Source organism: Bombina bombina, chromosome 5, assembly GCF_027579735.1.
Source record: "Bombina bombina isolate aBomBom1 chromosome 5, aBomBom1.pri, whole genome shotgun sequence".
Lineage (NCBI taxonomy): Eukaryota > Metazoa > Chordata > Amphibia > Anura > Bombinatoridae > Bombina > Bombina bombina.
Genome location: NC_069503.1, coordinates 1,000,244,672 through 1,000,265,700, shown reverse-complemented (window position 1 = coordinate 1,000,265,700; position 21,029 = coordinate 1,000,244,672).

The following is a 21,029-nucleotide window of genomic DNA, read 5'->3' as shown; positions in this document are numbered from 1 at the left end:
TATCTTTATAACCTTGTCACTTTTCGGTCTCACGATTTACAGTATGAGAACTGTTATTATCCCATTTTAGAAGATAAGTTGCGGCCACTTTCTACTTAGGGAAATTAAAATCTGCAATGTTCTTGATTTGAGATGAAAATATCACCAAAATTATTCTTAATGAATGAAAAAATATTTATAAAACATATTAAAATTGATAATTGATCAAGCATGCCCAATATACCCATGATTCCCATATACAAATGGTGTTCATATTGTTTAATATTTATCTGTGCAAGACACAGTCACAGACTCCATTACCCCTTCAACCTATTGGGTATTTCAGTGATTGACATCCATTATCAGCAGTTCCAAGTGCCATTGTTAGAAAATGGAGGTCTAATCTTGTGTGAGGTACCAATGTCCATTATGTTTGACTCAGAAAGATTATGATCATATTGAAGAAATATTTATAAAGTTTTAGCATCTATAAAGGGAAAGGTGCCACCATGTTGTAACTTTGTTATTCTAGTTTTAAAAGCCTGTTCTCTTTATCTAATCTCTCTTTTCCATCAAGGGGCTGTTATAAACAAGCTGATAAAGTAACAATCTCACAAGTTTAGTGTCCAATGCTCTTTTAAGTAAACATTCAACAGAAGTAGATATTATTATAAATGCAGGAAATATCTCACCAGCTGGCAATGAGCAAGGCTTGTAATTTCAGTGTTTCAGGAATAGACAACATTGATTTGGAAACATGTATATGTCAATGGATATTAAGATTTTCTGTTGATAGGAATACATATGCTTCATACCATATACACTTTATTGAGAGGAAGAGATATGGAGCATTGCTTTCTAGCACACACTCATATGCAGACACACAAACTGGTTAAAATAAGCAAATTAACCAGAATAATTAAGGTTCACATTTTAGATGAAGAAGAATAGAAAATGTGTAGAAAAAAGAGAATAGAATAGAATTATTCAAATTACTGTAAAAATACTATAATAAGGAGTCTGCAAAACATACAAAATATAGATACATACCCGCAATGAAAGATGGCAAAGTGACTGGACTAATATAAGATAGAAATATATTAACCGTTAAGCTATTTGGTCGTAGGTACTATGTTAGAGAGTACTTTGCCCAGCATACCCTGTTGACATAGTATCTATGTCCAACCTTTTCAATCATGCTGTAGTCCCCACTGTCAGCTTTGACAGAGAAGACTGCAGCCAGAGACAGAAGGCATCTGCGTTTATATGGTAAGGAAGGACTGATCATTCTTCCATTACCATATGAAGGTAGATCACCAATAAAGACAGTGTATTGGCTGGAAGTGATGCCATGGGTGGTGTGGGAGGGAAGGAGGGAGTGAGAGGCGCACCGCAGGAGGGGGAGGGAAGGGTTCCCTACGCTACAGAAAAATGTTTGGTGAGGTAGGGATTGGCCACTATGCAAAAGAAACGGGAGGTGGAGGGGGGCACTATTAACAATTGTTTGGGGGAGGGGGATTGCTACACCACAGAAACATTTTTTATAAATAAATAATAAAAAATTAAGAAAATTATTATAAACTGGGTACTGGCAGACAGTTGCCAGTACCTAAGATGGCAGAGACCATTGGGAAAGAGCTGGTTAGAGAGCTGTTTCAGAGGGATCGGAAAGGGTTGAGGAAGGATCCATACCAAAAGATTTGTTATTTTATTTTTTAAAAAAGCCCTAAACCTGGATAGGGGTGACTAGTGTGTTTGTGTGTTTGAGGGAGAGAAGAGAGCTGTTTGTGAGGGATCAGGTAGGGATCAGAAGGTGAGAAGTGTAAGCTGGGAGGGTAATCTCTACACTAGTTAAAATTAACCTTACAGGCTAACCTGATTAACCTCTTCATTTCCAGGAATATTAGAAGTGTAATGCATAGCTGCATTTAGCGGCTCTCTAATTACCAAAAAGCAATGTCAAAGTCATGAATATCTGCTATTTCTGAACAAACGGGACCCCAGAGAAGTTTTTACAACCATTTGTGTTATGATTGCACAAGCTGTATGTAAATAATTTCACTGAGAAACCCAATATTTTGTGAAAAAGTGATTTTTTTTTTTAATATGATCGTATTTGGTAGAGAAACAATGGCATGAAATATACCAAAATGGACCTAGATCAATACCTTGGGTTGTCTACTAAAAAAAATCTATATTTCTGTTTAATTGGAGTGATAGCAAAAATGCAAAAATGCTAAAATACTTTGGTCAAGTTTTTCTATAACATTTCCAGTCCTGAAGGGGTTAAGAAACTGAACAGTATGCACTGTCCTTTTTATCTGAAATACATTTGAGTGCTCTTTGTTTTTTCATTGTCTGTATTTTTGATGCAATACGCCTCTTTTACCAATTATGCTGGGATGTGAAAGAATCATACAGTTGTTGCTATGGTAACCAGTAAACAACAACAGTACTTTTGACCTTCAGAACAGGGGTTCTGATTCTGAAGCAGATATAGCAATAAGCAATAACGTAACTGCTCATCATGTTAGTGTTATTATTTATAAGGTAATTTAAATGCATAATGCAAACTTGTGGCAAGTGGAATAATGAAAACAGTGCTCATAAGGGGTTTCATGTAATTGAAACAAAATTAAAGTCGTAATAATATAAACGATTTTTAAAACATTTAAATATTTTAAGCATGCTAGTTTTGTTTATAATAAAAGAATCAGTGAGGTAATTTAACAAACATTCAACATTGTACTAATCATAAAAGTCTTGAATTAATCAGTGTCTCTGACGGCCTAATGCAATTGATTATACATTTTTCTGACAGCTGCCAGGGCTGTGTACTGTACATTTTGAAGTTACTATTTCAGGACAAATATTGTTTATGTAGACATGAAACTCATTTTTGCAATAGTTAGAAGAGTTTTTGTTAAAAATACTTTATATAGTATGGAAATGAGGTATTGTACAGGTTAAAACACTTAAACATTTTACCTAGATTTGAAGTCTGCAACCATCTTGTTTCTCAACTACCACTGTCATCTTCCAATTCAGATATATATACATTTTTGGCTGCACCAGGTGAGTCACAGAGGTCTGTTGGGACAACTTATCAGTTCATCTCCCTGCGCTAGATACAATATGGTAAAGTGACTGTGCTCTGCAAAAATGAAGCTCATAACTTACCTGGGCTTGCAGATCAACATTAACATTAACATTAACATTAACATTAACATTAAGAACAGTAAACAGCTTGATATTTGTGTATAACATGTTTAGTTATGTGTAATGAAACAACTTTATAATATATTTGTTTATTTATTTATTTTGTCCCTTTTCATGTAATTGAGCCCTGAAATTTCTAATTCTCAGAACATGATATGCTCCCTGCTGACTTCTCAAGGCTAAGGCCCAATATTCAAAACATCGACGGAGTGATGAGAAACTGCCTGCTTGGGTTTACCAGCCTTGCAGACCGTTGGTCTGATGATATACTTCAAAAAGGGGGCTGAACAGCAAAGTGCCAGCAAGTGGCAATGTGTCTCCCATAGGAAATAATAGGGAATGTGGCTTCTGCAAAACTCCTCCAACATTGCCACTTATCACAGCGCTATCAGCGGAGGGGGGGCTGTATTTTAAGTGTTCCTACACAGCAAAGAAATTGTGCGTTCACTGAAACCAAAAGAGGTCTCTGTGTAGGAACACTTCAAATAATACATACCTAACTGTAACTAAACCTACACTTACTGCCTCACACTGGAAAATCTCACCACAGAAAAGGGGGCAAAACAAATATGGCTGAAACACTGCACCTAATCAGCAGGGAAGCACTTAGAAAATATTGCACTACTGGCTATTTTAGCCCATTAAAATACATGTTACTCCCCTGGAACGCCCAGCTAATTCCCACAAATCATGTCTGGGATCTACCTTACTAATAAAGACAAAAAAACCCCAACACTTCCTATTATAACTACAGGAGTTATGTCGATACATGTATACAGGGAGTGCAGAATTATTAGGCAAGTTGTATTTTTGAGGATTAATTTTATTATTGAACAACAACCATGTTCTCAATGAACCCAAAAAACTCATTAATATCAAAGCTGAATAGTTTTGGAAGTAGTTTTTAGTTTGTTTTTAGTTATAGATATTTTAGGGGGATATCTGTGTGTGCAGGTGACTATTACTGTGCATAATTATTAGGTAACTTAACAAAAAACAAATATATACCCATTTCAATTATTTATTTTTACCAGTGAAACCAATATAACATCTCAACATTCACAAATATACATTTCTGACATTCAAAAACAAAACAAAAACAAATCAGTGACCAATATAGCCACCTTTCTTTGCAAGGACACTCAAAAGCCTGCCATCCATGGATTCTGTCAGTGTTTTGATCTGCTCACCATCAACATTGCGTGCAGCAGCAACCACAGCCTCCCAGACACTGTTCAGAGAGGTGTACTGTTTTCCCTCCTTGTAAATCTCACATTTGATGATGGACCACAGGTTCTCAATGGGGTTCAGATCAGGTGAACAAGGAGGCCATGTCATTAGATTTTCTTCTTTTATACCCTTTCTTGCCAGCCACGCTGTGGAGTACTTGGACGCGTGTGATGGAGCATTGTCCTGCATGAAAATCATGTTTTTCTTGAAGGATGCAGACTTCTTCCTGTACCACTGCTTGAAGAAGGTGTCTTCCAGAAACTGGCAGTAGGACTGGGAGTTGAGCTTGACTCCATCCTCAACCCAAAAAGGCCCCACAAGCTCATATTTGATGATACCAGCACAAACCAGTACTCCACCTCCACCTTGCTGGCATCTGAGTCAGACTGGAGCTCTCTGCCCTTTACCAATCCAGCCACGGGCCCATCCATCTGGCCCATCAAGACTCACTCTCATTTCATCAGTCCATAAAACCTTAGAAAAATCAGTCTTGAGATATTTCTTGGCCCAGTCTTGAAGTTTCAGCTTGTGTGTCTTGTTCAGTGGTGGTCGTCTTTCAGCCTTTCTTACCTTGGCCATGTCTCTGAGTATTGCACACCTTGTGCTTTTGGGCACTCCAGTGATGTTGCAGCTCTGAAATATGGCCAAACTGGTGGCAAGTGGCATCTTGGCAGCTGCACGCTTGACTTTTCTCAGTTCATGGGCAGTTATTTTGCGCCTTGGTTTTTCCACACGCTTCTTGCGACCCTGTTGACTATTTTGAATGAAACGCTTGATTGTTCGATGATCACGCTTCAGAAGCTTTGCATCCCTCTGCAAGATATCTCACTATTTTTGACTTTTCTGAGCCTGTCAAGTCCTTCTTTTGACCCATTTTGCCAAAGGAAAGGAAGTTGCCTAATAATTATGCACACCTGATATAGGGTGTTGATGTCATTAGACCACACCCCTTCTCATTACAGATATGCACATCACCTAATATGCTTAATTGGTAGTAGGCTTTCGAGCCTATACAGCTTGGAGTAAGACAACATGCATAAAGAGGATGATGTGGTCAAAATACTCATTTGCCTAATAATTCTGCACTCCTTGTATACAGCGATAAGGGGTTTATCGTGGGGGTTTGTCCAGGTCGGGCTTATCGCTGGTTTTACAAGTTGAAAGTAAAAGTGATCGCTTGAGCACAATTGAAATTTACGCTAGAATAATTACCGTTACTTCAGAACTCTAGTTAACTGTTTCGCGAAACATAAAAGGTGCACAAAACACATCAAAAATACATTACAAAGTATAGCTACACTCATAATAACACCATCTAATTATTTTTTTTTAAATATTGCACAAAAAAGTTATAAAGGCTCAAAGATACGAGATCTCAGGTGTTATAAAAAAAAGTCAGGCAAAGGGCTTTAACATTGACATACATGACATACATACAAATACATATCTAAAGATGAATATGTATGTACTGTGTATAGATATGTATATATATGTGTACATATGTATTTATGTATTTATATGTATTTACAGACATATATATATACTTACATAAACACATAAATACATATGTACACATAGACATACACTCACCGGCCACTTTATTAGGTACACCTTGTTAGTACCGGGTTGGACCCCCTTTTTTCTTCAGAACTGCCTTAATTCTTTGTGGCATAGATCCAACAAGGTGTTGCAAACATTCCTCAGAGATGTTGGTCCATATTGACAGATAGCATCACGCAGTTGCTGCAGATTTGTCGGCTGCACATCCATGATGCGAATCTCCCGTTCCACCACATCCCAAAGGTGCTCTATTGGATTTAGATCTGGTGACTGTTGAGGCCATTGGAGTACATTGAACTCATTGTCATGTTCAAGAAACCAGTTTGAGATGATTTGAGCTTTGTGACATGGTGCATTATCTTGCTGGAAGTAGCCATCAGAAGATGGGTACACTGTCAGCAACAATACTCAGGTAGGCCGTGTCATTTAACAATGCTCAGTTGGTACTAAGGGGCCCAAAGTGTGCCAAGAAACTATCCCCCACACCATTACACCTCCACCACCACCACCAGCCTGAACGGTTGATACAAGGCAGGATGGATCCATGCTTTCATGTTACGCCAAATTCTGTCCCTACCATCTGAATGTCGCAGCTGAAATTGAGACTCATCGGACCAGGCAACATTTTTCCTATCTTCTATTGTCCAATTTTGGTGAGCCTGTGCGAATTGTAGCCTAAGTTTCCTGTTCTTTGCTGACAGGAGTGGCACTCAGTGTGGTCTTGTGCTGCTGTAGCCCATCTGCTTCAAGGTTCGATGTGTTGGGCATTCAGAGATGGTATTCTGCATATCTTGGTTGTAACGATTGGTTATTTGAGTTACTTTTGCCTTTCTATCATCTCGAACCAGTTTGCTGCCATGTGATTGGCTGACTAGCAATTTGTGTTACCAAGCAATTGAACAGGTGTACCTAATAAAGTGGCCGGGGAGTGTATATATATATATATATATATATATATATATATATATATATATATATATATTTATATTATGTGCTAATTTTAGCTCAGTCCAACGTTACTGCTAGCGCTCCACTTGTAATGCTAATGACTCTTGTCATTCATATACTGTATATATATAATTAATAATATAAATAGCTCTCTCAGGGTTTTCACATCCAAGCTTCAAAGTTTATTTGACATTTTTGGGGACACCCAAAACAATGCAATATTATCAGTTTTAATTGCAGTGCTACTATTTTTACACACTCAGTAGTAGCACTATATTTTTGTAATCTATTTTAGGCTTTGGTTTCCCAGCTTACCTATCAATAACTTTATGATGGCTAATAATTCATCTGTTCCTTATTCCCCAGACTGTGCATCTAAACCTTTGTACTAATTCACTGAGTCCTGTTTTTTTGTGCTTACAGAATACCCCCAACTGTCCCGATTTTCACGGGACAGTCCCGATTTTAGGGGTCTGTTCTGCTGTCCCGGGATGATTGATGTCCCGAATTGCCACAGCAGCAGCCAGGGCAATATGTCTGCTCTCTGCTCAGCTGAATAGTTTAATTTTTTGCAGAGTGATCTTTAGTGGTCTCTGAACCGGCAGCATAAGTAAATTATTTGAAAGTTGTATACTGGTCTAAAGTTTTTGTGGGATTTATATGCTGCTCCAAATTCCTTTATTTTTTACACAGAGCACTTAATACCTGCTAAACCTCAGGAGTATCATGTACAAACATAAGAAAAACACTGTACAAAAAAGAAGTAGCAGCTTTAATTTGTTAGGAATATTCCTTCTACTGTCAGTTAAAACATTTGCTTCAAGCAAAGTCTGCACACATTACCGGTTGCAGACTGGGGAAGGAGGCTTGGTGTGGTTACCTAGGCAACCAGAAAGTGTCTCCCTAGTAACAAAGTCAGTTATCATAGTGCTTATACTTTTTAAAAAAAAACTTAATGTGTGTCATGTTCTGCCACTTGTTAAGCCCACTCCCCAGACCCCATCCCTGCCCCCCCCCCCCCACATATCACACTTTTGCTCAGTTTGGGTAAGGGGTGTCCCTCTTTTGCATTTTGAAATGTTGGGAGGTATGGAATATTGGTAGGGCCAGCTGAGCCATAATTGTTCCTGCCTACCTCCACAAGCTTCTTTACTCTACTGCTTACCTCCACAAGCTTCTTTACTCTACTGCTTACAGCCACAAGCTTCTTTACTCTACTGCTTACCACCACAAGCTTCTTTACTCTACTGCTTACCTCCACAAGCTTCTTTACTCTACTGCTTACAGCCACAAGCTTCTTTACTCTACTGCTTACCACCACAAGCTTCTTTACTCTACTGCTTACCTCCACCAGCTTCTTTACTCTACTGCTTACCTCCACAAGCTTCTTTACTCTACTGCTTACAGCCACAAGCTTCTTTACTCTACTGCTTACAGCCACAAGCTTCTTTACTCTACTGCTTACCACCACAAGCTTCTTTACTCTACTGCTTACCTCCACAAGCTTCTTTACTCTACTGCTTACCGCCACAAGCTTCTTTACTCTACTGCTTACCTCCACAAGCTTCTTTACTCTACTGCTTACCTCCACAAGCTTCTTAACTCTACTGCTTACAGCCACAAGCTTCTTTACTCTACTGCTTACCTCCACAAGCTTCTTTACTCTACTGCTTACAGCCACAAGCTTCTTTACTATACTGCTTACCACCACAAGCTTCTTTACTCTACTGCTTACCTCCACAAGCTTCTTTACTCTACTGCTTACCTCCACAAGCTTCTTTATACTACTGCTTACAGCCACAAGCTTCTTTACTCTACTGCTTACCTCCACAAGCTTCTTTACTCTACTGCTTACAGCCACAAGCTTCTTTACTCTACTGCTTACCTCCACAATCGTCTTTACTCTACTGCTTACCGCCACAAGCTTCTTTACTTTACTGCTTACCTCCACAAGCTTCTTTACTCTACTGCTTACCAGCCACAAGCTTCTTTACTCTACTGTTTAATGCCACAAGCTTCTTTACTCTACTGCTTACCACCACAAGCTTCGTTACTCTACTGCTTACCTCCACAAGCTTCTTTACTCTACTGCTTACCTCCACAAGCTTCTTTACTCTACTGTTTAATGCCACAAGCTTCTTTACTCTACTGCTTACCACCACAAGCTTCGTTACTCTACTGCTTACCTCCACAAGCTTCTTTACTCTACTGCTTACCTCCACAAGCTTCTTTACTCTACTGTTTACTGCCACAAGCTTCTTTACTCTACTGCTTACCACCACAAGCTTCTTTACTCTACTGCTTACCTCCACAAGCTTCTTTACTCTACTGCTTACCTCCACACGCTTCTTTATTCTACTGCTTACAGCCACAAGCTTCTTTACTCTACTGCTTACCTCCACAAGCTTCTTTACTCTACTGCTTACAGCCACAAGCTTCTTTACTCTACTGCTTACCTCCACAAGCTTCTTTACTCTACTTACCTCCACAAGCTTCTTTACTCTACTGCTTACCTCCACAAGCTTCTTTATTCTACTGCTTACCTCCACAAGCTTCTTTACTCTACTGCTTACCTCCACAAGCTTCTTTATTCTACTGCTTACCTCCACAAGCTTCTTTACTCTACTGCTTACCTCCACAAGCTTCTTTATTCTACTGCTTACCTCCACAAGCTTCTTTACTCTACTGCTTACCGCCACAAGCTTCTTTACTCTACTGCTTACCTCCACAAGCTTCTTTACTCTACTGCTTACCTCCACAAGCTTCTTTATTCTACTGCTTACCTCCACAAGATTCTTTACTCTACTGCTTACCGCCACAAGCTTCTTTACTCTACTGCTTACCCCCACAAGCTTCTTTACTTCACTTACACCACAATATGCTTAATTGTTTTATATTTCTCTGCTCATTTATTAGAAATATTTCCTGAACAATATTAATTGCAATGATAATAGACTATAATCAGGAATATTCAACTCCTATTTCTCCATGACATTTCAAGATCAGATAGTTTTGAGTATAATAAGACCATTCCCTTACTGGCTGTGACCTTGCTGTCACTGTAGATATTCCTTCCTTTGGCTACCTTCAATGCCTTCAGTGGCAAATAAATCCTGAGACTTAGAGCCCTATTATCTAAAGCTCTCTGCTCTAGTGAGATTATCTAAGAATGCTTGTCAGTACTTCAAGATCCTTCAAGCAACTTTAGGACGGCATATTTTAGCTTGAGAGCTTTTATTTTGCTATGCAGAGTTGTAGATGTGAAGGAGAGATACATACATTACAATATAATACTCAACTGCCCCCCAAAACTTGTGCATGATTTCTGTCCATGCTGGCAAGTTTTTGTTCATCAGGTCCTTTTAGTGGTCAACAATCAAAAAAGGAAAAAAGGCGAGTCGGGGCCACAGGTTAAGAGTCTTTTTTCCTTTTTTGATTGTTGGCTGATACTGCAGACTTACAGAGGTCTGCTGGCGGTTTGCAGGGAGCTCCGATAACGGCTGCTGTGTTTAGAGCGGAGCACAGCCCATTGGTCACGCCTGGTTGTGACGAAGAAGCGGAAGGAGGGGATTCACGCATGGAGGACAAACCACGACCGGAAAAGTTTGTGCAGTGATTGCAGCAGATAACCGGAGGATTAAGGTACTGTGTTCTCTTAAAGACATTCGTATTGCAATACCCCAATTACGGATTTCTTCTGTCAAATGTTAACAAACATTGAAGCATTGTTTGAGCGCTACTACAGGGATATTATGTGTGGAGCGATCCTTTTAGTGGTGGAGATATTCTCAACCTGTTGCAAATCATATATAAAATCTCAGCGCCAGGCCCAACGCTTACTCCTAATATTTCCTATTCTGATATCTGACCAACTGGAGTTTTGCCATTTGATGTCTTCCTTATTTACTACCTGTTTTTTTTTTTTTTTAACAGCAATAACTTTATCACTCCCCACTTATAAGATAATGCTGTGTGGTCATTAATATTCCCTGAGGTAAAATCTAGTACATTGTTATTTAATCATTCCTCAAAAATGTGCTTATATCAGTGGTACAGAATTTGGCTGCATTTTACAAGTAAAACTTTATCACAGAAATTAGTTTTTACACGCATAGCATGCAATTCAGACCTTTACATGTAATAGTATTATGTTATTTATATCAATTTTGAGACCCCAAAAAATAAAATAAATGTGAGCTCAATCCTATTGGCTGATTGCAACAGCCAATAGGATTTTTCCCCTTTAATTCCTATTGGCTGATAGAATTCTATCAGCCAATCGGAATGTAAAGGACGCCTTCTTGGATGACGTCACTTAAAGGGAAACTTCATTCTACAGCGACCATCGGAAGAAGAGGATGCTCCGCGCCGGATGTCTTGAAGATGGACCCACTCCGTGCCAGATGGATGAAGATAGACGATTCCGTCTGGATGAAGGCTTCTGCCCACTTGGATAGAGACTTCTGCTGGCTTCGATGAGGACTTCTGCCCACTTGGATGAAGACTTCTGCTGGCTTAAATGAGGACTTCTGCCCGCTTGGATGAAGACTTCTGCCTCCTGGATGAGGATGGATGTCCGGTCCTTAAAAACTGTAAGTGGATCATCGGGGGTTAGTGTTAGGTTTTTTAAAGGGTTTATTGGGTGGGTTTTACTTTTAGCTTAGGGGTTAGGCAGTAAAAGAGCTAAATGCCCTTTTAAGGGCAATGCCCATCCAAATGCCCTTTTCAGGACAATGGTTAGCTTAGGTTTATTTAGATAGGTTTTTATTTGGGGGGTTTGGGTGGTTGGGGGTTGTTTGTATTTTTTTGTAATTTAGATAATTGTATGTTAATATTTTAATTTATTTTATTTTATTGTAATGTTAGGTTTAATTGTAAGGCAGGTTAGGTTTTATTTTACAGGTAAATTTGTATTTATTTTAACTTGGTAGCTAGTAAATAGTTAATAACTATTTACTAACTAGTCTACCTAGTTAAAATAAATACAAACTTACCTGTGAAATAAAAATAAAACCTAAGATAGCTACAATATAACTATTAGTATTTAGTTTTAAATAGGAATTATTTATGTAATAATTGTAAGTTTTATTTAGATTTATTTTAATTATATTTAAGTTAGGGGGTTTTAGGGTTATGCTTAGGGTTAGGGTTACGTTAGGGTTAGATTTAGGGGTTAATATATTTATGTAGTGATGTGGGAGGCCAGAGGTTTAGGGGTTAATAGTTTAATTTAGTATATTTCGTTGTGGGGGGCTTGTGGTTTAGTGGTTAATAGGTTTATTATAGCGGCGGTGTGGGCGGACGACAGATTAGAGGTTAATAATATTTAAATAGTGTTTGCGATGCAGTAGGGTGGCGGTTTAGGGGTTAATATTTTTATTATACTGGTGACGATGTCAGGGAGCGGCGGAATAGGGGTTAATACATTTTTTAAGTGGCAGCGATGTCCGGAGTGGCAGATTAGGGGTTAATAATTTTATTTTAGTGTTTGTGATGTGGGAGGGCCTCGGTTTAGCGGTTAATAGGTAGTTTATGTGTGTTAGTGTACTTTGTGACAGTTTAGTTATGAGTTTTATGGTACAGCTTTGTAACGTAAAACTCATAACTACTGACTTTAGATGGCGGTACGAATCTTGTAATTTTAGGCTGTACCGCTCACTTTTTGGCCTCACCACAAAACTTGTAATAGCAGCGCTGTGTAAGTCCCATTGAAAAAGGACTTTTTTAAAAGTGCGGTACTGACGTTGTGTGACAGCCAAAAAAGTGTGCGGTACAGCTATTCTGACAAGACTTGTAATAGCAGCGTTAGTGAAAAAGCATTGTTATGGGCCATAACAATGCTTTTTGAGTCATAACGCAAAACTTGTAATCTAGCTGACTGTTAACTGTGAAACTACTCCATTGTAATAATGTAGCTGCAAAAATGTTATGCAAAATGGATTGAGACTTCATGACCGGAAGTTCAAAAGGAAGTTTACCTTTGTGACTAGCCTTTTAAACGATATTACACCTTCATGACTAGAATTTTAATAATGTAGTGGCAAAAACTTGAAACCACCGAATGCATATATCTACTAAACAGCTTCAGCCATGTTATCCACTTATAATACCAAATTGTGTGTTATCCTTTGCGCAAAGCCAAGCACCCTACACTATCAGTTGTTCTCCACTTGTAATCTATCTAGGCCATAAAGTTTGTATTGAAAATGACATTACAAATAATCATATAAAATACCAATACAAGAAAGCACATGATTACTTTTTGTAATTAACCAATTTAAAACCCTGAATTTCTCTGCATTATCACTTTGTGAAACTGATTCATCTTGAGAAAACTTTTGTGGATTTTTCAAGGACTTTTTTTCGGGATGTTTGAATCAACTCTGTGATTAATGTCTTGTTTTGTAAATCTAACTAGAAGATAATACACACTCTGCATTTTGTATTAAATACACGCTGGAGCGCAAACAGATGAGTATGGCGTTTTGGCCTTAATAAATCCCAGCTTAATCCTGCCAATATTTTGTTTTAGAACAGTCTGCCAAGTAGACATTGAGATATCTTGTGAAAATCACACAAACACAACAATAACAATTGCATAGTTTAAAACAGAGATCTTTATGATAATTTGGCAATTTAAGTATTGAGCTCTATGTTTGTCCATGTTTTCCAAAGTCTGAATAGACAACTTTGCAATATACTTTTATTATCTAATTTGCTTTGTTCTGTTGATATCCTTTGCTAAAAAAACATACATAGATGGGAGCAGCAGCAAAGCATACTGGGAGCTAGCTGCTGATTGGTGGCTCCCATAAATATATTTTGTCATTGGTTCACCTGATTTGTTTAGCTTGTTCCCAATAGTACATTGCTGCTTACTTCTTTTATCACATTTTCTGAGTTCTCTTGGTAGGGATGTATGCTTAGGAGTTGGACCATTTCTGGAGCACTATATGGCAGTAGTATTGCAAGAATGTTGTCCATTTGCAAGAGCACTAGATGGCAGCACTATTCCCTGTCATGTAGTGCCCCAGATGCCTACCTAGGTATCTCTTCAAAACAGAATATCATTGGAACAAAGTACATTTTTAATTGAAGTAATTTTTTTAACATGGTATGTTCTGTCTGAATCACAAAATAATGTTTTTGGGTTTCATATCCCTTTAAAGGTCTCCTAGGCAGATACAATATTGCAAGGCAGCTGTGTCAAGGTTTACAGTTTACATAATGTTAAATTCCAGTAAAATAAGTTATTGTGTCTATCTATATACCGGTATGTGTGTCACATCCAGACAGTAAAATAAGTTATTGTGTCTATCTATATACCGGTATGTGTGTCACAGCCAGACAGTAAAATAAGTTATTGTGTCTATCTATATACCGGTATGTGTGTCACATCCAGACAGTAAAATAAGTTATTGTGTCTATCTATATACCGGTATGTGTGTCACAGCCAGACAGTAAAATAAGTTATTGTGTCTATCTATATACCGGTATGTGTGTCACATCCAGACAGTAAAATAAGTTATTGTGTCTATCTATATACCGGTATGTGTGTCACAGCCAGACAGTAAAATAAGTTATTGTGTCTATCTATATACCGGTATGTGTGTCACATCCAGACAGTAAAATAAGTTATTGTGTCTATCTATATACCGGTATGTGTGTCACAGCCAGACAGTAAAATAAGTTATTGTGTCTATCTATATACCGGTATGTGTGTCACATCCAGACAGTAAAATAAGTTATTGTGTCTATCTATATACCGGTATGTGTGTCACAGCCAGACAGTAAAATAAGTTATTGTGTCTATCTATATACCGGTATGTGTGTCACAGCCAGACAGTAAAATAAGTTATTGTGTCTATCTATATACCGGTATGTGTGTCGCAGCCAGACAGTAAAATAAGTTATTGTGTCTATCTATATACCTGTATGTGTGTCATATCCAGACAGTAAAATAAGTTATTGTGTCTATCTATATACCTGTATGTGTGTCACAGCCAGACAGTAAAATAAGTTATTGTGTCTATCTATATACCGGTATGTGTGTCACAGCCAGACAGTAAAATAAGTTATTGTGTCTATCTATATACCGGTATGTGTGTCATATCCAGACAGTAAAATAAGTTGTTGTGTCTATCTATATACCGGTATGTGTGTCACAGCCAAACAGTAAAATAAGTTATTGTGTCTATCTATATACCGGTATGTGTGTCACAGCCAGACAGTAAAATAAGTTATTGTGTCTATCTATATACCGGTATGTGTGTCACATCCAGACAGTAAAATAAGTTATTGTGTCTATCTATATACCGGTATGTGTGTCACAGCCAGACAGTAAAATAAGTTATTTTGTCTATCTATATACCGGTATGTGTGTCACAGCCAGACAGTAAAATAAGTTATTGTGTCTATCTATATACCGGTATGTGTGTCACATCCAGACAGTAAAATAAGTTATTGTGTCTATCTATATACCGGTATGTGTGTCACAGCCAGACAGTAAAATAAGTTATTGTGTCTATCTATATACCGGTATGTGTGTCACAGCCAGACAGTAAAATAAGTTATTGTGTCTATCTATATACCGGTATGTGTGTCACAGCCAGACAGTAAAATAAGTTATTGTGTCTATCTATATACCGGTATGTGTGTCACAGCCAGACAGTAAAATAAGTTATTGTGTCTATCTATATACCGCTATGTGTGTCACAGCCAGACAGTAAAATAAGTTATTGTGTCTATCTATATACCGGTATGTGTGTCACAGCCAGACGGCTTCTCGCATTTTGTCAGAAAGCACCCGGAGTTGATCTTGAAACCTCAAGTCCCTGGCTGTTTGCCTATCCTCCTGAGCCACTGAAGGTCTCGAGGTCTGTGTATGGATGGCTGAATCCTACTGTCTGCTCTGTTTAGCTCTCTAGTTCCACCTGCCTGCCAGCGGAGTTGCCTAATTAGCAGCCTTTATAAACAGATTCCTGCTTCCTGCATATGCCAGTGTATTGGATTTTCCCTGGGTGTGATTTCTTCTACTGCAAATGCCTTTTGTGTACAATCTTCTTGCTTGGATTACTACTGCTCTTCTGGATTGTGATTTAGACTGCTCTTTTGATTCCTTGACCCTTGACTCTTCTCCGACTACTCCCTTGTTTTGAAATTTTGGCTGTTTATCGTCTGTCTGGTTTTTGATCCCTTTGCCTTAAAGGGACATAAAACATTTTTCTTTTTATAATTTTTCATGATTCAAATAGAGCATGTGATTTTTAAACAACTTTCCAATTAACCACTTTTATCCAATTTGTTTAATTTTCTTGGTATTCTATTTTGAAGGATCAGCTACTGCGAGCTATCTTAAGACATCTGGTGAACCAATGAAAAGAGGCATTTTTGCGCAGTCACCAATCAGCAGCTAACTCCCAGTAATGCATTGCTGCTCCTGAGCCTACCTAGATATCCTTTTCAACTGAGAATACCAAGAGAGTGAAGCAATTTAGATAATAGAAGCAAATTGGAAAGTTGTTTAAAATCACACGTTCTGTCTAAATCATAAAAATAAAAATTTTGGGTTTCATGTCCCTTTAACCCCTTAGTTCCAGGCACTTCCTACAAATACTGGTTGTTAATCACCAAGGACGTGATCGCTTCCAGTCACTTTCAGGGTATTGCAGTGATGCCTCGATATTGAGGCTTCCTGCAATACCCTTTTTTTGGCCACCGATGCAGAGAGAGTCACTCTGTGGCCTTCTCTGTATTGGCCAGCAATGGTGCCGATCGTTAGTGGGTGGGAACCATAGCAGGGAGGCGGGTGGGCAGCCCATGGCTGGAGGGAGTTCTCTTTAGCCTGGATGATGTGGAGCTCGCACGGGAGCGTGCACAGGGGGCGGGGGTGCGCTGGAGCGCACAGGACCGGATGGAACTGGGACTGCTACGCAAAGTGTAAAGGAAGGAGGTAGAGGGGGGAAATAAATGTTGGGAAAGGGATCTGGGAGGGGGAGGGGGGAGGGTATTGAGGGTGGGCAGCTGCACTACAGAAACAAGATTTTTTATAAATAAAAATAAAAAAAGATGTCACCAAATAGGTAGAGGGTTAGAGAGCTGTTTGGGGGGGTCAGGGAGGGATCAGGGGGTGGGATGTGTCAGGTGGAAGGCTGATCTCTACACTAAAGCTAAAATTAGCCCTACAAACTATCTAATTAACCCATTCACTGCTGGGCATAATGCACCTTCACTGCTGGGTGTAATACAAGTGTGGTGTGCAGCGGCATTTAGCAGCCTTCTAATTACCAAAAAGCAATGCCAAAGCCATAAATGTCTGCTATTTCTGAACAAAGGGGATCCCAGAGAAGCATTTACAACCATTTGTGCCATAATTGCACAAGCTGTTTTTAAATAATTTCAGTGAGAAACCTAAAGTTTGTGAAAAAGTTAACGATTTTTATTATTTGATCGCATTTGCGGGGTGAAATTATGGCATGAAATATACCAAAATGGGCCTAGATCAATACTTTCTGTTGTCTAATAAAAAAATATATATACATGTGAAGGGTTATTCAGGGATTCCTGACAGATATCAGTGTTACCATGTAACTATCGCTAATTAAAAATTAAAAAAAATGGTTTGGAAATAGCAAAGTGCTACTTGTACTTATTGCCCTATAACTTGCAAAAAAGCAAAGAACATGTAAACATTGGGCATTTCTAAACTCAGGATAAAATTTAGAAATTAATTAGCATGGGTGTTTTTTGATGGTTGTAGATGTGTAACAGATTTTTGGGGTCAAAGTTAGAAAAAGTGAGTTTTTTTTTTTCTTTTTTTTCATCATATTTTATAATTTCTTTATAGTAAATTATAAGATATGATGAAAATAATGGTATTTTTAGAAAGTCCATTTAATGGCGAGAAAAACGGTATATAATATGTGTGGGTACAGTAAATGAGTAAGAGGAAAATTACAGCTAAACACAAACACTGCAGAAATGTAAAAATAGCCATGGTCCTTAAAGGACCAGTCAACACAGTAGATTTGCACAATCAACAATTGCAAGATAACAAGACAATGCAATAGCACTTAGTCTGATCTTCAAATGAGTAGTAGATTTTTTTTTCTGACAATTTTAAAAGTTATATCTTTTTCCACTTTCCCTGTACCATGTGACAGCCATCAGCCAATCACAAATGCATACATGTACCATGTGACAGCCATCAGCCATTAACAAATGCATACACACTTATTCTTGCACATGCTCAGTAGGAGCTGGTGACTCAAAAAGTTTAAATATAAATTATACTGTACTGTGCACATTTAGTTAATGGAAGTAAATTGGAAAGTTGTTTAAAATGGCATGCTCTATCTGAATAATGAAAGTTTAATTTTGATTGAGTGTCCATTTAACGGTAAGGACTGTGGTTTGGTACTTTTTCTGCCAGTTTGTTGCCTACTCTGCCTGAACAACTTCACTTGGCCTATTTATTCTGGTCATGTTCTGGGTTAAACCCTTTGTGCTAGGATGCTGTGTTTTCATATTCACTTCCTAATCAGAGGGTCCCTTCCTTTGTGTGTGAATATCTCTGTGTGTGTATATATCTGTGTGTATCTAAATAAATTTGATCAAGCTTTGTACAATTTTGAGAAACTGACAGAAAGAATCATGTCCAGAGATATGTATAAACGTGTGTGTATATGTATTTATATATTTATATATATATATATAAATATACATACACACACATTTACATTTTATATATATATATGGTAGATATATCCCTTGAGCTTCCTGTGGATTAGTAGTTGGCCTTTTGGAGTGCTTTTCTTTCTTGGTATAAACTTTCTCCGGCGTAAGGATACCAAGGGAGACAAGAAAGAGTATATAGTGTAATACAGTTTTATTTACAGTAAAATACAGTAATGCAATTCACATAGCACTCACATTTATCATCCTCAAACAATATGAGGTATGTATATGGCATATAGGGCCTAGATAGGTCCCTCCACGAGTAGATGTCAGTTAAAATTCCCCAATCTTTGTTTAAAGCTCCATAAAGAAGCTTCACACAGCTGTTACTGTTTCCAAAGGTAGGTTTTTGCAATACAAAGTTATTCGTAAAATTGCGCTAGAAGTCTAGCCAAAAGGAGGTACAGTATAGTCTAAAAAATAAGTAAGCAATAAACAGTATAAAATGTATAAAAAGAGTAATTCCCTGACGTGTTTCAAAGGTTGCTTTCAAATAGATCCTTCTTCTTCAGAGGGTTGTGTATAGTGCTGTGCCGTAAACACTACTATTATACGCTTCGGGCGGCGGCACGCCCTCTGCGTATCGTTGGTTATACGTGCCAGCGTGTTGTGACATAGTTCATACGTTTGTCGTAGCGCAGCGTAGGTGCTGTAAACTATTGAGTTGATTGGATACGTTATGTTTCCTATGCCTAGACGTAGTTGTATACTGAGGCTCATGGGATATGTAGTTTGTATTTCATCCCATATTTCATATTGCGGGTATCATTAGTCTATCAATAATAGGTGTAACGGAGTCTGAAGTATAATAATTTATAAATATTTAAAGGGGCATATTATATGATCGATGTTCTCACTAAATATTCTTATGTATTATGTTTACAATTTGTAATATGGTGATTCAGAATTAGTGTGTTCATCTCTTGATGTTATAATAAAACTTATTGTTGTGATATATATTATTTTTTATTTATGTATGTGTTTCTAGTTGATAATTGTTTTTTATCTATGATTTTTTATTCTTATCCTGCCACTTAGATCTGGCTTAATTTGTTCGTTTTTGTTTGAAAATACAGAGCATATATTGTGTGCTCTATACATCGGAATGTGGTATATAAAGAAATATGAGTTATCAGTTTTTGTATAAATTAATATGTAAATATTATTATTCAAATGTAAAGGATTATTAAGGACTTTTTTTAGAGTATGAATTATAATTCAGTCAGATAAGTGAATTTAACTATAAAATATATTCTTAGATATTAGAATGTAGTCAATATATATTCCTTTGTATAGAATATATGCTCTATATTGAGGACAGTAATTATATGCATGATAAATAGATATTTTCTACATAGATATTTTATATACCTGGGTTAGACTGATTTGAGTAAGAGGACAATATATGTATATATACAATTTCATTTTTACATTTTTTTATAAAATAATCTTAACATATAGTCTCTAAACAGTTAGTATATATTGATCTATAGGCATATAGTTAGTATGACTTCCAATCTATTAGCAACTATTGTGAAATGTACACTAATCTACTATGGTAAAGTTAATCTTAGCATTTTAAGATGTGGATAGGAATAGATAGTTATCTAGTATTGTAGAGTGGATAGAGTATATAGAGGGAGCTTATATGTATATGGACTACTGGATCAGGAAGGCTGCTATGTCAATGTCTTTATTGAGGCCTTTGGGAGTCATGGAATCTAGTTTGTGGATCCATTGGGTTTCCTTCCGTCTTAAATGTAGTTCCCTACTTACTCCCTCTGGTGGATCCCTAATGTGTTCAAGTATGGTACCTCTTAGACATGAGGGATTTGAATCGTGTGTCAAGCGAAAGTGATTTGAGACACTATGTTTTTTGAAACTGCTTTCTATATTTCTAATATGTTCTAGAAGTCTGGTTTTATAGGGTCTAGTGGTGTGCCCTACATATTGAAGTTTGCAATCGCACTCAATGAGGTACACCACATAGTCCTTACTCTAAATTCAAACCCACATCTACTTTTTTCCCCACACAATCTAAAGGGAACTACATTCCAGTATTTGAAAAGCTAGTACAAGAAGACTTGCTACAAATGTGCGAAACATACAAAATAAAAAATGATAACCTTACTAAGAAAGAGAAAACCACACTAAAACAGTTAAAAGAAGATAATGAAATAGCAATAAGGGAAGCTGACAAGGGAGGGGTATCATCATACAGGATAGAGCAGATTACATCCAGGAAGCAATGAGACTACTTGGTGACAATAAGACATATAAACCACTTAAAACTAATCCAACAGATTGTTACTTAAGAGAATATAAAAATCTCTTAGATACCGCAAAATATGAAAACA